Genomic DNA, 12,800 nt, shown 5'->3' with positions numbered 1-12,800 from the left:
TATGCATTGTTTCTTGTGCAAAGAGCTATGGTTTCAGTTCTGGTTTAAATAGCAGCCTAGAGAAACATGTTTAATTTATTAAATGTAAACAGAGGCCAAATTATAGGGAAGCTGAAAAGAAAATAATAAGCTAACTAGAACATATGTGGACCCTGGAGTGGATGGAGTGAGCTATCTGTTTCAGCAAATCTGGTCAGGGATGTCTTAGGAAGCGGCAGTGACCAAATCACTGAATTCAGTGATTTCAGTGGCTGAATTCAGTTTTTCTGCTTATTCTTTAAGCAGTGTGAGCACCCCGTCTTATTGCACACACTGCTCTTAAGTCCGTCTGAACTTTCACAAACCTTATTTTTTTTTATAAGTGTTCATTTGCTCATTGAGAATTTTTGTGGCCTCTGCTATTTGTAGAGCTCTATTATGTGTAGGCATTTGATGGGATATATAAGGAATAGAAGACACCATTCCTGTGTATAGGAAACTCCAAGAAAGCAGGTGGAAAAAGAAAAACATTAGAAGAGTGAATTACAGGTAACATGGACCATGGCACAATAGCAAATAAGGATAAAAGGAACCAAAGGGATACAGAGTGCTGGGGATCTAGATCCTTCCTAGGCTGAGCTGTGACCTAAGATAAGTTCTTACACTAGAGCTTTAAAATTATTATCTAAAATACCACACAATCTTGAAACTCCTATCCAACCCCATCTTTATGTAAAATTATAAATTTGGGTTAATATTCAGCATAGAAATTATTTTATTAACATAATAATTTTTTCTGAAGTTGGTAAAAATTCATGAGTTAGCATTATTTAAAGAACCCTCAAAGATTTTTCATTGTTCATCCAAACAACCAAGTTTAGTAATTTTTAAAAAATTTTTTTCCTGTTGCAGCAGAAGCTGCAAATGAATATGTATTATCTCTATGCACTTTAAATCCCAAAGACAATATTATAATTTTATTTTGAATAGTCATGTGTATTTTAAATAAATTAAAGCAAATACCTATCTATTTATAACTTACAATATTCTTCATTCATTTCCAGAGATCCAAGCTTCCTTTTGGTATCATTTGCCTTTAGCTTGATGAAATCCATTAGTGTTCTCTGTAGTGTATTTCTGGTGGCAATGAATTCCTGTTTTCATTCATCTAAAAATATATTTATTTCACCTTCATTTCTACATTATATTTTTGTTGGATATAGAATTTTAGGTTGACCATTCTTTTTCTTCTATCAGTTATCTTGAATAATTGATATGTATAGAACTCTAAATGAAACCTAAGAACTGCAGAATACATATTATTTTCAAGTTCACATGGTAACAGTCACCAAAATAAATCAAATGCTAGGGTGTAAAATAAGTCTGGATATATTTTAAAAGATAAGACTAATACATATTATGTTCTCAGATTATTAGAAAGTCAACAACAGTGAGTCAACAACATCCATGAAACCAAGGATGTATTTGAAAATGAAGTCAACAACATCCATGAAACCAAGGATGTATTTGAAAATGAAGCAACACAATTCTAAATACATGGGTCAGAGAAGGAAACAAAGAAAAATAGAAAACATTTCAAATTAAATGAGAATAAAAATATAACCTGTTAAAATCTGAAGAATGCTGAAAAAACAGTGGTTAGGGGGAAATTTATGTTACATGCTTATATTAGAAAATAATTCTAAGATTAATGAACTAATGTTTCATCTGAAAAACCAGAAGTAAGAGTAGGCCCCAAATAAGCAAAACTAGGGAAATAATAAAAATAAGAACAGATCAATAAAACATATAACAAACAATAGAGAAAATTAACAATGTCAAAAGTTAGTTCTCTGAGATCCATCAGAAAATTGAGATCATAGGGCAAACCTATGTCCCTGGAGAGAAAGAGAGATAAAGACAGTCGCAGCTTACCAGAGCAGAAGCCCAGCAATGAAAAATTGGAATTTGAAATCAAAAGCACAATATTATTTACATTAGAACCTCAAAAAATGAAATACTTAAGTAAAAATCTAACAAAATAAGTACAGTAAAGCCTTGGTTTGTGAGCATAATTTGTTCTGGAAACATGCTTGTGATCCAAAGCACTTGTATATTAAAACGAATTTCCCCATAAGAAATAATGGAAACTCAGAATATTTTTTTCCACAATCCAAAAATATTCATACAAAGATGATTATAATTCTTTAACATAATACAAAATAATAAAGAAAATGCAAAATATAAAGAAAAATAAACAAATTAACCAGGACTTACCTTTGAAAACCTTCGTGGCTGGTGTGAGGGAAACAAGGGAGAGGAAGGTTATTGTGTAGGACATCTTTCACTGTCACTAATGGAATCATTGCTATCTATTGGCCCAATGGAATCTTTTTCTACATGGGGGCCATGTATATGCTCACATGGATGTTGACTACAGTACAGTATTAATAAATTATTGTCATATGCTGTATTTAATGTAATTGGCAATAAGGCAGCAGAGGAAAGGGTCTATATCTGCAGGTGGCCTGACCTAGAGTGAAGCAAAGCATTCCTAAGCTTAGTTTTGTATGGAAAAGCAAAGGACTGCCTATAGGTGCTTTGAAGTGACAAAAAATATACTGGTGCCAGTTTTAGGCACCTTCCAATGTTCTGAAAAATCACTGATTTCTGCCAAACATCATGACCTGAGACTGAGCATCTGAGCATGGGAGATGATCCTCCACAATCCCTCAGTGAGAGAGAGAAGAACCATTGGCTCAGTTGTGATCATGTGACATTCAATGTCACATACTACTCATATTGCAAGACATTGCTCTTTTAGCAAGTTAAAATTTATTAGAAATGTTTGCTCATCTTGTGCAACACTTGTAGAACAAGTTACTTGCAATCCAAGATTTTACTGTATAAGATCTGTATGAAGAAAACTACGAAACTTTGATGAAAGAAATCAAAGGAGATCTAAATATATGGAGAGATATTCTATAAAATGGATGGGAAGATTCTATTATCTAGATGTCAGTTCTTCCAAAACTTATCTATTAACTCCATGTAATGCCAATAAAAATCCCAGGAAGTCATTTTATGGATATCAACAACCTGATTCTAAAGTTTATATGGAAAATCATAAGAACTGGAATATTCAATGCAATATTGAAGGGGAACAACAAAGTCATAACACTAAGAATCCCTATCTTTGAGACATACTTTAAAGCTACAGTAATCAAGACAGGGTGGTACTGGTGAAAGAATAGACAAGTATATCAATGGAACTGAACAGACAGCACAGAAATGAGCATTGATGAATATAGTCAATTTATGGCTGAAATAAGAGCAAAGGCAACTCAATGGAGAAAAGATACTCATTTCAACAAATGGTTTTAGAACGACTGGACATCCATGTGCCAAAAAATGAATCTAGACAAAAAATGAATCTTATACCCTTCACAAGAATTAATTCAAATGAATCCTAGACTTACATGTAAAATGTAAAACTATAAAACTCCTAAAAGATAACATAGGAAAAAAATCTAGTTGTCCATGGGTCTGGCAGTAACTTTAGATACAATATCAAAAGCATATCTATGAAAGGAAGAATTGATAGGCTGAGTTTCATTAAAATAAAAATACTTCTCTATAAAAGATACTGAATTAAAAGACAGGTCATAGACTGGAAGAAAATCTTTCCAAACCACATATCTGATAAAGTACTGGTATCCAAAATATACAAAGAACTCTTAAAACACAGCAAGAAGAAAACAACTCAATTTAAAGTGGACAGAAGATCTTTTGTTTTGTCTGTATTTTCTTCTTCCCAGTTTTTATTTCTTTTGTTTTTTTCTTCTAAATTTTTATTTTTGAAATGTGCAAAAGACCTGAACAAAAATCTCACAAAAGAATATATACATATAACAAATACACTTGTGAAAAGATGTACAATGTTATATGTCATTAAGGAATTACAAATTAAAACAATAGGATACTACCACACACGTATTAAAATGGCCAAAATTCAAAACACTGACAATACAAACTCCTGGTGAGGATGTGGAACTACATGAACTTGCACTCACATCTGGTGAGAATGTAAATACTGTAGCAACTTTGGAAGACTGGTTGGTAGTTTTTTATAATATTAAACATACTCTTACAAGATGATGCAGTAGTTGTGCTCGTTGGTATTTACCCAATTGAGTTGAAAGTTTAAGTCCACACAAAAACCTGCACAAGTTTATTCATAATTATCCCAAATTGGAAGCAACCAAGATGTTCAATAGGTGAATAAATAAACTTTGGTACATCAATAAAATGGAATCTAATTGAGCAATAAAAATAAATGAGCTATTGCTGGGTCATAGGGAAGTACCCTACGACCCAGCAATAGCACTATGAGGTATTTACCCAAAGCATACAAAAATGCTGATTTGAAGGGGCACAATGCACCCCGATGTTTATAGCAGCAGTATCAACAATAGCCAAATTATGGAAAGAGCCCAAATGTCCATCAACTGATGAATGGATAAAGATGTGGTTTATATATACAATGGAATACTGCTTGGTGATCAAAAAGAATGAAAGCTTGCCATTTGCAACAACATGGATGGAACTAGAGTGTATTGTACTAAGTGGAATAAGTCAGTCAGAGAAAGACAAATATCACATTATTTCATCCATATGTGGAATTTAAGAAATGAAACAGATGAACATAGGGGAAGGGAAGGAAAAATAAGATAAAAACAGAGAGGGAGGCAAACCATAAGGGACTCCTAAATACAGAGTACAAACTGAGAGTTACTGTAGGGGAGGTAGGTGGGAGGATAGGTAAAATGGGTGATGGGCATTAAGGAGGACACTTGTGATGGGCACTGGGTGTTATATGCAAGTGATGAATCACTGGATTTTCCTGCTGAAACCAATACTATGCTGTATGTTAACTAACTTGAATTTAAATAAATTCAGACAAAATAAATGAGCTATTAAGCCATGAAAAGACATGAAGGAAGCTCAATGCATATTTCCAAATAAAAAAAGTCAGGTTTAAAAGGTTCCATACTGTATGACATTCTCAAAAAAGCAAAAACTGTGGAGACAATAAAAAGATCAGCAGTTTAGGGAGCAGGAAGGGGGATGAATAGGAGGAACATAGGAGAATTCCAGGGCATTGAAACTATTCTGTATGATACAATAATGTTGGATACATGTTACTATACATTTATCAAAACCCATAGATTACATAGCACTAAGAATTAACCTGAATATAAGCTATACATTTCAGTTAATAATAATGTATCCATATTGGTTCATCAATTGTAACAAATATACCACACTAATGCAAGATGTTAATAATAGAGGAAACTAGGGGTGGATGTATATGGGAACTCTGTGCTTTCTGCTTAGTGATCTGTAAACCTAAAACTGCTCTAAAAAATCCTAAAACTGCTTTAAAAAATGAAGTCTATTAATAAGATAGAAACTGAAATATCCCTAACAAGAATTACCAAGACAAAAGATAATATAAATCTCAGTATAACTGTAACAGATAGGTTATCAATACAAATTCTACAGCTATTAAAGGATAATGAAAGTATTATGAATAGCACTATGCCAACACATTTAACAGCCAAGATGAAATGGAAAAATTCCTTGAACAACAAAAACTCACTCCTTGAACTCCTTGAACAACTCGTTTAACAGCCAAAATGAAATGGAAAAATTCCTTGAACAACAAAAACTCACTCCTTGAACAACAAAGCTCACTCATGAAGAAACAGATATCCAGAAAGAACTAATATTTAACAAAGAAATTAAATTTTTATTTTAAACTTTTCCAGGAAGAAAATTCCAGGCCAGATGCCTTCATTGTTAAATTCAAAATTCTGTTAAACACTTAAGGAAGGAATAATATCATGTCCTCAAAAATTTTACAAAGAGTAACAGACAAGGAAACATTTATCAAATAATTTTATGAAGTAAGCATTACTATGATATTGAAAATAGACATTAGTATTAAAGAAAAATAAACTAACCCTTATGAACATATGCATAGAAATTCTTAATAAAATATTTAAAAATTGAAACCAGCTATATATAAAAAGAATAATACATCATGACCACCTGAGACTTATTCAAAGAATTCAAGGTTGATTTAACATTCAAAAAAAATGAATACAAATAATGGGGAAATTCATAAGATGTTTTCCATAGGTGAAGAACAAATACTATACAAAATTCAACCTCTGTTCATTATTTTAAAATGAAATAACTCTAAACAAAACTGGAACACCAGGAAGCTACTTCAATCTTCAAAAAGGCATCTATGGAAAAACCTGCAGCTAACATTATATTAATGATTAAATATTAAATGCTTTCCCCTTAAATTCAGTGAGTAAATCAAGTTTGTAGGATAAAAGGTTAATAAATGAAAGTCAACTGCATTTTTATATACTGACAGCAAATAATTAGGAAATGAGACTATTGAATTTAATGTAATCCAATCTATAATAACACCAATAGATAAATTTAACAAAATCCATGTATGAGCTATACACTAAACCCCACAAAATATGGCTTAGAAAAATTATAGAAACTTTAGCTAAAGGAACAATATACCATACTCTTGGCCTGGAAAACTCCATATTGTTAAGACATCCATCGTCCCCAAATTGATCTGTCAATTCCATGCAATTCCAATAAAATATAGCAAGATTTTTAGAAATTGATAAGTTGATTCTGAATTTATTATGAAAATTCGAATGATCTAAGATAGTCACAACAATTTTTTATAGGGAAAATTTGGAGGTCTTACATTTCCTGGTTTAAAGACCTGGGGTACACTACAGCAATTAAGACATTGTGGTGTTGTCAAGAGGATGGATACATACATCAAAGAACAGAATTGAGAGCACAGGAATAGTCCACATATACATGATCAATTGATTTTCTTTTTTTAATTAATATTTTTATTTTAATTCCAATATAGTTAACATATAGTATTATATTAAGTTCAGGTGTACAATATAGTGATTCAACAATTCTATACATTACTCGGTGCTAATCATGATTTTATATACATATGTATATATGTATATATATAATTTATATCTATGTATATGTATATAGTATATCTATCTATAAAATCACCTCCTCTTTATCCATTCATCAATCGATGGACACTTGTGATGCTTCAATCATTTGGCTATTGTAAATAATGCTACAATAAACATCAGGATGCATGTGTCCCTTTGAATTAATGTTTTTGTACTTTGGGTAAATACCCAAAGTGTGATTACTAGATCATAGGGTAGTTCAATTTTTAACTTTTTGAGGAAGTTCCATACTTTCATAGTATTTTCCACAGTGGCTGCAATAGTTTGCATTCTCAGCAACAGTGCATGAGGGTTCTCCAACACTTTCTCCACATCCTCTTTCTTCACATCCTCTCCAACACTTGTTGTTTCTTGTGCTTTTGATTTTAGCCATTCTGATAGGTATGGGGTGATACCTCATTGTAGTTTTGATTTACATTTCCCTGATGATGAGTGATGTTGAGCATCTTTTCATAGGTCTGTTGGCTATCTGTATGTCTTATTTGGAGAAATGTCTGTTCATGTCTTCTGCCCATTTTTAAATTGTATTATTTGTTTTTTTTGTGTGTTAAGTTGTGTAAGTTTTTTATATATTTTGGATACTGACCCTTTATCAGAGATCTCATTTGCAAATATCTTCTCCCATTCAATAGGTTGCCTTTTAGTTTTGTTGATCATTTCCCTTACTGTGCAGAAGCTTTTTACTTTGATGTAGTCCCAATAGCTCATTTTCTTTTTCTTTCTTTCTTTCTTTCTTTCTTTCTTTCTTTCTTTCTTTCTTTCTTTCTTTCTTTCTTTTCCCTTGTCTCAGAAGACATATCTAGAAAAAAGTTCCTACAGCTGATGTCAAGATTTCTGTCTGTGCTTTCTTCAAGGATTTTTATTTTTTTGATCTTTCATCCATTTTTGAATTTATTTTTGTATATGGTATAAGAAAGTGGTCCAGTTTCATTCTTTTCCATGGAGCTGTCCAGTTTCTCAACACAATTTGTTGAAAAGGCAGTCTTTTTCCCATTGCATATTCTTTCCTCCTTGTCAAAAATTAATTGGCCATATAAATGTGTGTTTATTTCTATGCTTTCTCTTCTATTCCATTGGTCTGTGTGTCTATTTTGTACTAGTATCGTACTGTAGTAGAACTTGAAATCTAGAATTGTAATACTTTCAGATTTGTTTTTCTTTTTCAAGATTGTTTTGGCTATTTGGGGTCTTATAAGTTTCCATACAAATTTTAGGATTGTATGTTCTAGTTTTATGAAAAATGCTGTTGGCATTCTGATAGATATTGATTGCATTAAATATGCAATGTAGGTTGCATGGGTAATAGAGACATTTTAACAATATTTGTGTTTCCAATCGATGAGCCTGGAATATCTTTCCACTTATTTGTGTCATCTTCAGTACCTTCCATCAGTGTTTTATAGTTTTGAAAAAGAAAAACAAAACTGGAGGCATCAAGATTCCAGATTTCAAGCTATATTGCAAAGCTATAATCATCAATACAGTATGGCACTGGCACAAAAACAGACACATAGATCAACAGAACAGAATAGAAAACCAGAAGTGGACCCACAACTATATGGCCAACTAATCTTCAATAAAGCAGGAAGGAATATGCAATGGAAAAAAATACAGTCTTTTCAACAAATGATGCTGGGAAAACTCAGTGACATGCAGGAGAATGAAACTGGACCACTTTCTTATACCATATATAAAACAAAATTCAAAATGGATGAAAGACCTAAATGTGAGATAGGAAACCATCAAAATCCTAGAGGTGAACACAGGCAACCACCTCTTCGACGTTGGCTGGAGCAACCTCTTACTAGAAACATTGCCAAAGGCAGAGGAAACAAAAGCAAACATGAACTCCTGGGACTTTGTTAAGGTAAAAAGCTTCTGCACAGCAAAGGAAACAATCAACAAAACTAAAACACAACCTACAGAATGGAAGAAAATATTTGCAAATGACATATCTGAACATATCTGACGAAAGGATTAGTATCCAAAAAGCTATAAAGTGCTTATCAAACTCAGCACCCAAAAAAAATAACCCAATTAAGAAATGGCCAGAAACATGAATATACACTTTTCCAAAGAAGACATCCAGATGTCTAAAGGCACATGAAAAGATAACTCAACATAACTCATTATCAGGGAAATACAAATGAAAACCATGATGAGATGTCACATCTGTCAGAATGGCTACAACTAACAACACAAGAAACAACAGGTGTTGGTGAGGATGCAGAGAAAGGGGAACCCCCTTGCACTGTTGGTAGGAATTCAAACTGGTGCAGCCACTCTGGAGAACAGTATAGAATTTCCTCAAGAAACTAAAAATAGAACTACCCTATGGTCTTGGCAATTGCACTATTAGGTATTTACCCAAAGGATACAAAAATACAGATTTGAAGGGGTACATGCATCCCAATGTTTATAGCAACATTATCAACAATAGCCAAACTATGGAGAGAGCCCAAATGTCAATTGCCTGATGAATGAATAAAGAAAGTGTGGTATATATAAACAATGGAATATTACTCAGCCATCAAAAAGAATGAAACCTTGCCATTTGCAATGATATGGATGGAGCTAGAATTTGCCATGCTAAGCAAAATAAGTGAATCAGAGAAAAGACAAACACCACATGATTTCACTCATATGTGGAATTTAAGCAACAAAACAGATGAATATATTAAAAGAAGGGAAAAGAAGAGAGGGAAACAAACCAGAAGAGACTCTTAAATATAGAGAACAAACTGCACATTGCTAGAGGGGAAGTGGTGGGGGGATGGGCTAAATGGGTGATAGGCATTAAGAAGGGCACTTGTGATGAGCACTGGCTGTTATATGTAAGTGATAAATCACTGAATTACTCCTGAAACCAATATTGCACTGTATGTTAACTAAAATTTAAATTTTAAAAAAAGGAAAAAATGTTTTATAGCTTTCAGAGTACAGGTCTTTTATCTCCTTAGATAAGTTTATTGCTAGATATTTTCTTATCTTTGGTACAATTGTATATGTGATTGCTTTCTTAATTTACCTTTCTGTTTCTCCATTATTAGTATGTAAAAATGTCACAGATTTCTGTACATTGATTTTGTATCCTGCAGCCTTACTGAATTCATTTGCCAGTTCTAGTCATTTTTTGGTGGAGTCTTGAGTATTTTCTCCACAGAGTATCATGTCATCTGCTAATAGTGAAAATTTTACTTCTTTATTACCAATTCGAATGCCTTTTCTTCCTCCCTCTTGTATGATTTCTGTGGCTAGGACTTCCAGTACTATGTTAAGTAATAGTGGTGAAAGTGGACATCCCTGTCTTGTGTCTGACATGAGGGGAATCACTCTCAGTTTTTCATCATTGAGTAACTATGGTTTTTTCACATATGGCTTTTATTATGTTGAGGTATGTTTCCTCTAATTCTACTTTATTGAGGGTTTTTACAATAAACGGCCAATTGATTTTCAATAAAAAATGTCAAGACAATTCAATGGGAAAAGTCTTCAACCAAATGGTGTTGGAACAATTAGAGACATACTTTTTAGAAGAGTGACATTAGCCTTTACTTCACACCATATACAATAATTAACTCTAAAAGAGTAATAAGTCTAAATGTAAATCTAGTACTATAAAACTCTTTAAATGGTAAGAGAAAAATCTTCATAAAAATGAAAAAATTTGATAAATTTGACTTTCTAAAAATTTAAATCTTTTGTCCTTCAAAATATTAAGAAAATGGAAAGCAAGGCATAGAATGGGAGAAAATGTTCCAATATGTATATTTGACAAAGGACTTGTGTACTGGAAAAAGAATAATTATAACTCAATTACAAGAAGAAAAACAACCCAATAGAAAATTTGAGAAAACTACTTGAATTTTGACTTCACAAATAAGATACACAAAATGTGAATTTATGTATCTTTCATATCCTGTTGATGAAAATGTAAATTGCAAATCACTTTGAAAAAACTAAATCTCTCAAAAAGTTAAATATATACATACTATTTGACCCAATCAGTTCGATCTTAGGTATTTATATAAAAGAGAAATGAAACTGTATGTCCATTCAGACAGCTGCTAGACTGGCAATAGTCCCAAACTGGAAAGAACCAAAATGACTAACTAAAGGTGAATGAGAAAATATGGTATGTCTGTACGTTAGAGTACTACTCAGCAATGAAATGAACTTCTGATACATGCAGCAACAGAGATGAATCTCAAAAACCTTATGCCAAGTGAAAGAAGACAGATGCAAAAGAGCACATTGTTTATTATTCATTAATGTAAAATACAAATTTGTCTAAGTGAGAAAAAGGCACAGTAAGGGCCAACTAAGGGGAAGGGGTGGAAGAGATGGATTATGAAGGAGAAGGAGGAATCTTTTGAGGATGTTGGAAATGTTTTGTGTCTTGATTGCGGCCTTGATTTCATGGATATATACAACTATTAAAATTCAGCTTTATGTACTCTAATTTTATTTAGCTTACTGTATGTAAATTATTTTTTAAAAATAACTTTAAATAAAGTTGAAAGGAGAAGAAAGGACATGCACAATTCCTTAATAGATAACATCTTGAACAGAAATGGGAAAATAGGGGGCTGGAGGAGCTTGAGTGAGTTTTTAAAGAAAGCATTTGGAGGTGGCACTAGTGATTACTAATGTTGGGGTGATTTAAACATTTCGGATCTGAAATGCCACCTGGAGCACTATATAAATCCGTAACCTCTTAGCCACAAATTACAAAATCCCCAAATCAATAGAACCAAAAGGTTTTTGTTAAGTTTGGTGTAAACTCATCTGGCAGCAAATCCTGACCTGAAATGATTTGAAGCTATTTATAGTTCTTTATTTATCCCACTTAATTTATGTGTTACAGTAGACATAAAAATGTATTTGTTTACAGGGTACTGCCCTTGGCAGTGCTGCAGTATATCATATGTAGTTTATGCACTGGATTCTTTCTTAAATCTGAAAAATTCTGAAATACATCTAAACCTAGGGTGTCAGACAAAGGATGTGGAATTCTAATAATCAGTCAAGAGTTTTCTTCTTCTGTGCTATGAATTTAGTTGAAAATTCAGCTTTTCTAGTTCTTATAGATGGATGGTATGTAAATACATAGACTTTTTAGGTAAAACTAAGCATTGTTAACTAGTAAAATAAATGCATTATAAAGGATTAACTAGTAATTAGTATTTAAATGAATGTTATCATATTATTAAAGATATCAATTAAAGTATTGCACTAATGCTTGTTACTGTTTGGTAACTTCCACTGCACATGCAGACTGGTAGGTATATGGAGTTTCTGAAATTTTAGGAAAGAATGCTTTGTGTAGCAGTAAATCAGCTGTATTACCTTGACTTGTCTGTGATTTTTGATTTTTGCTCTTCTTTCCAACAATTTACCGTTGGTTTGTCTTCATTATTTTTCATGCATTTTATTATAGATTGCTTGGTTAGCCTTGTGGTGAATATTGAAGCATATTTTAGGGTTATAATCTTCCAGTACATGACTTAAAACAGGTATATATGACAATTCAATCATCAATTATCCATATTCCTTCACTAAAGCAGATATGTGAATCTAAATCCTCAAAAATCTTACAACTTCATTGATACTTCATTGCGTTTTTCTCCTACCAAAAAGTAAGGATCGATAGAAGAAGTAGGTTGTGGTATCTTCCACACCCATGAAATGTTTGTGGTAAAACAAAATAAGTAA

This window comes from Panthera pardus, unplaced genomic scaffold (genome assembly GCF_024362965.1).
Source record: "Panthera pardus isolate Hobbes unplaced genomic scaffold, ASM2436296v1 HiC_scaffold_24, whole genome shotgun sequence".
Lineage (NCBI taxonomy): Eukaryota > Metazoa > Chordata > Mammalia > Carnivora > Felidae > Panthera > Panthera pardus.
Note: the sequence above shows the minus strand (reverse complement) of the source record.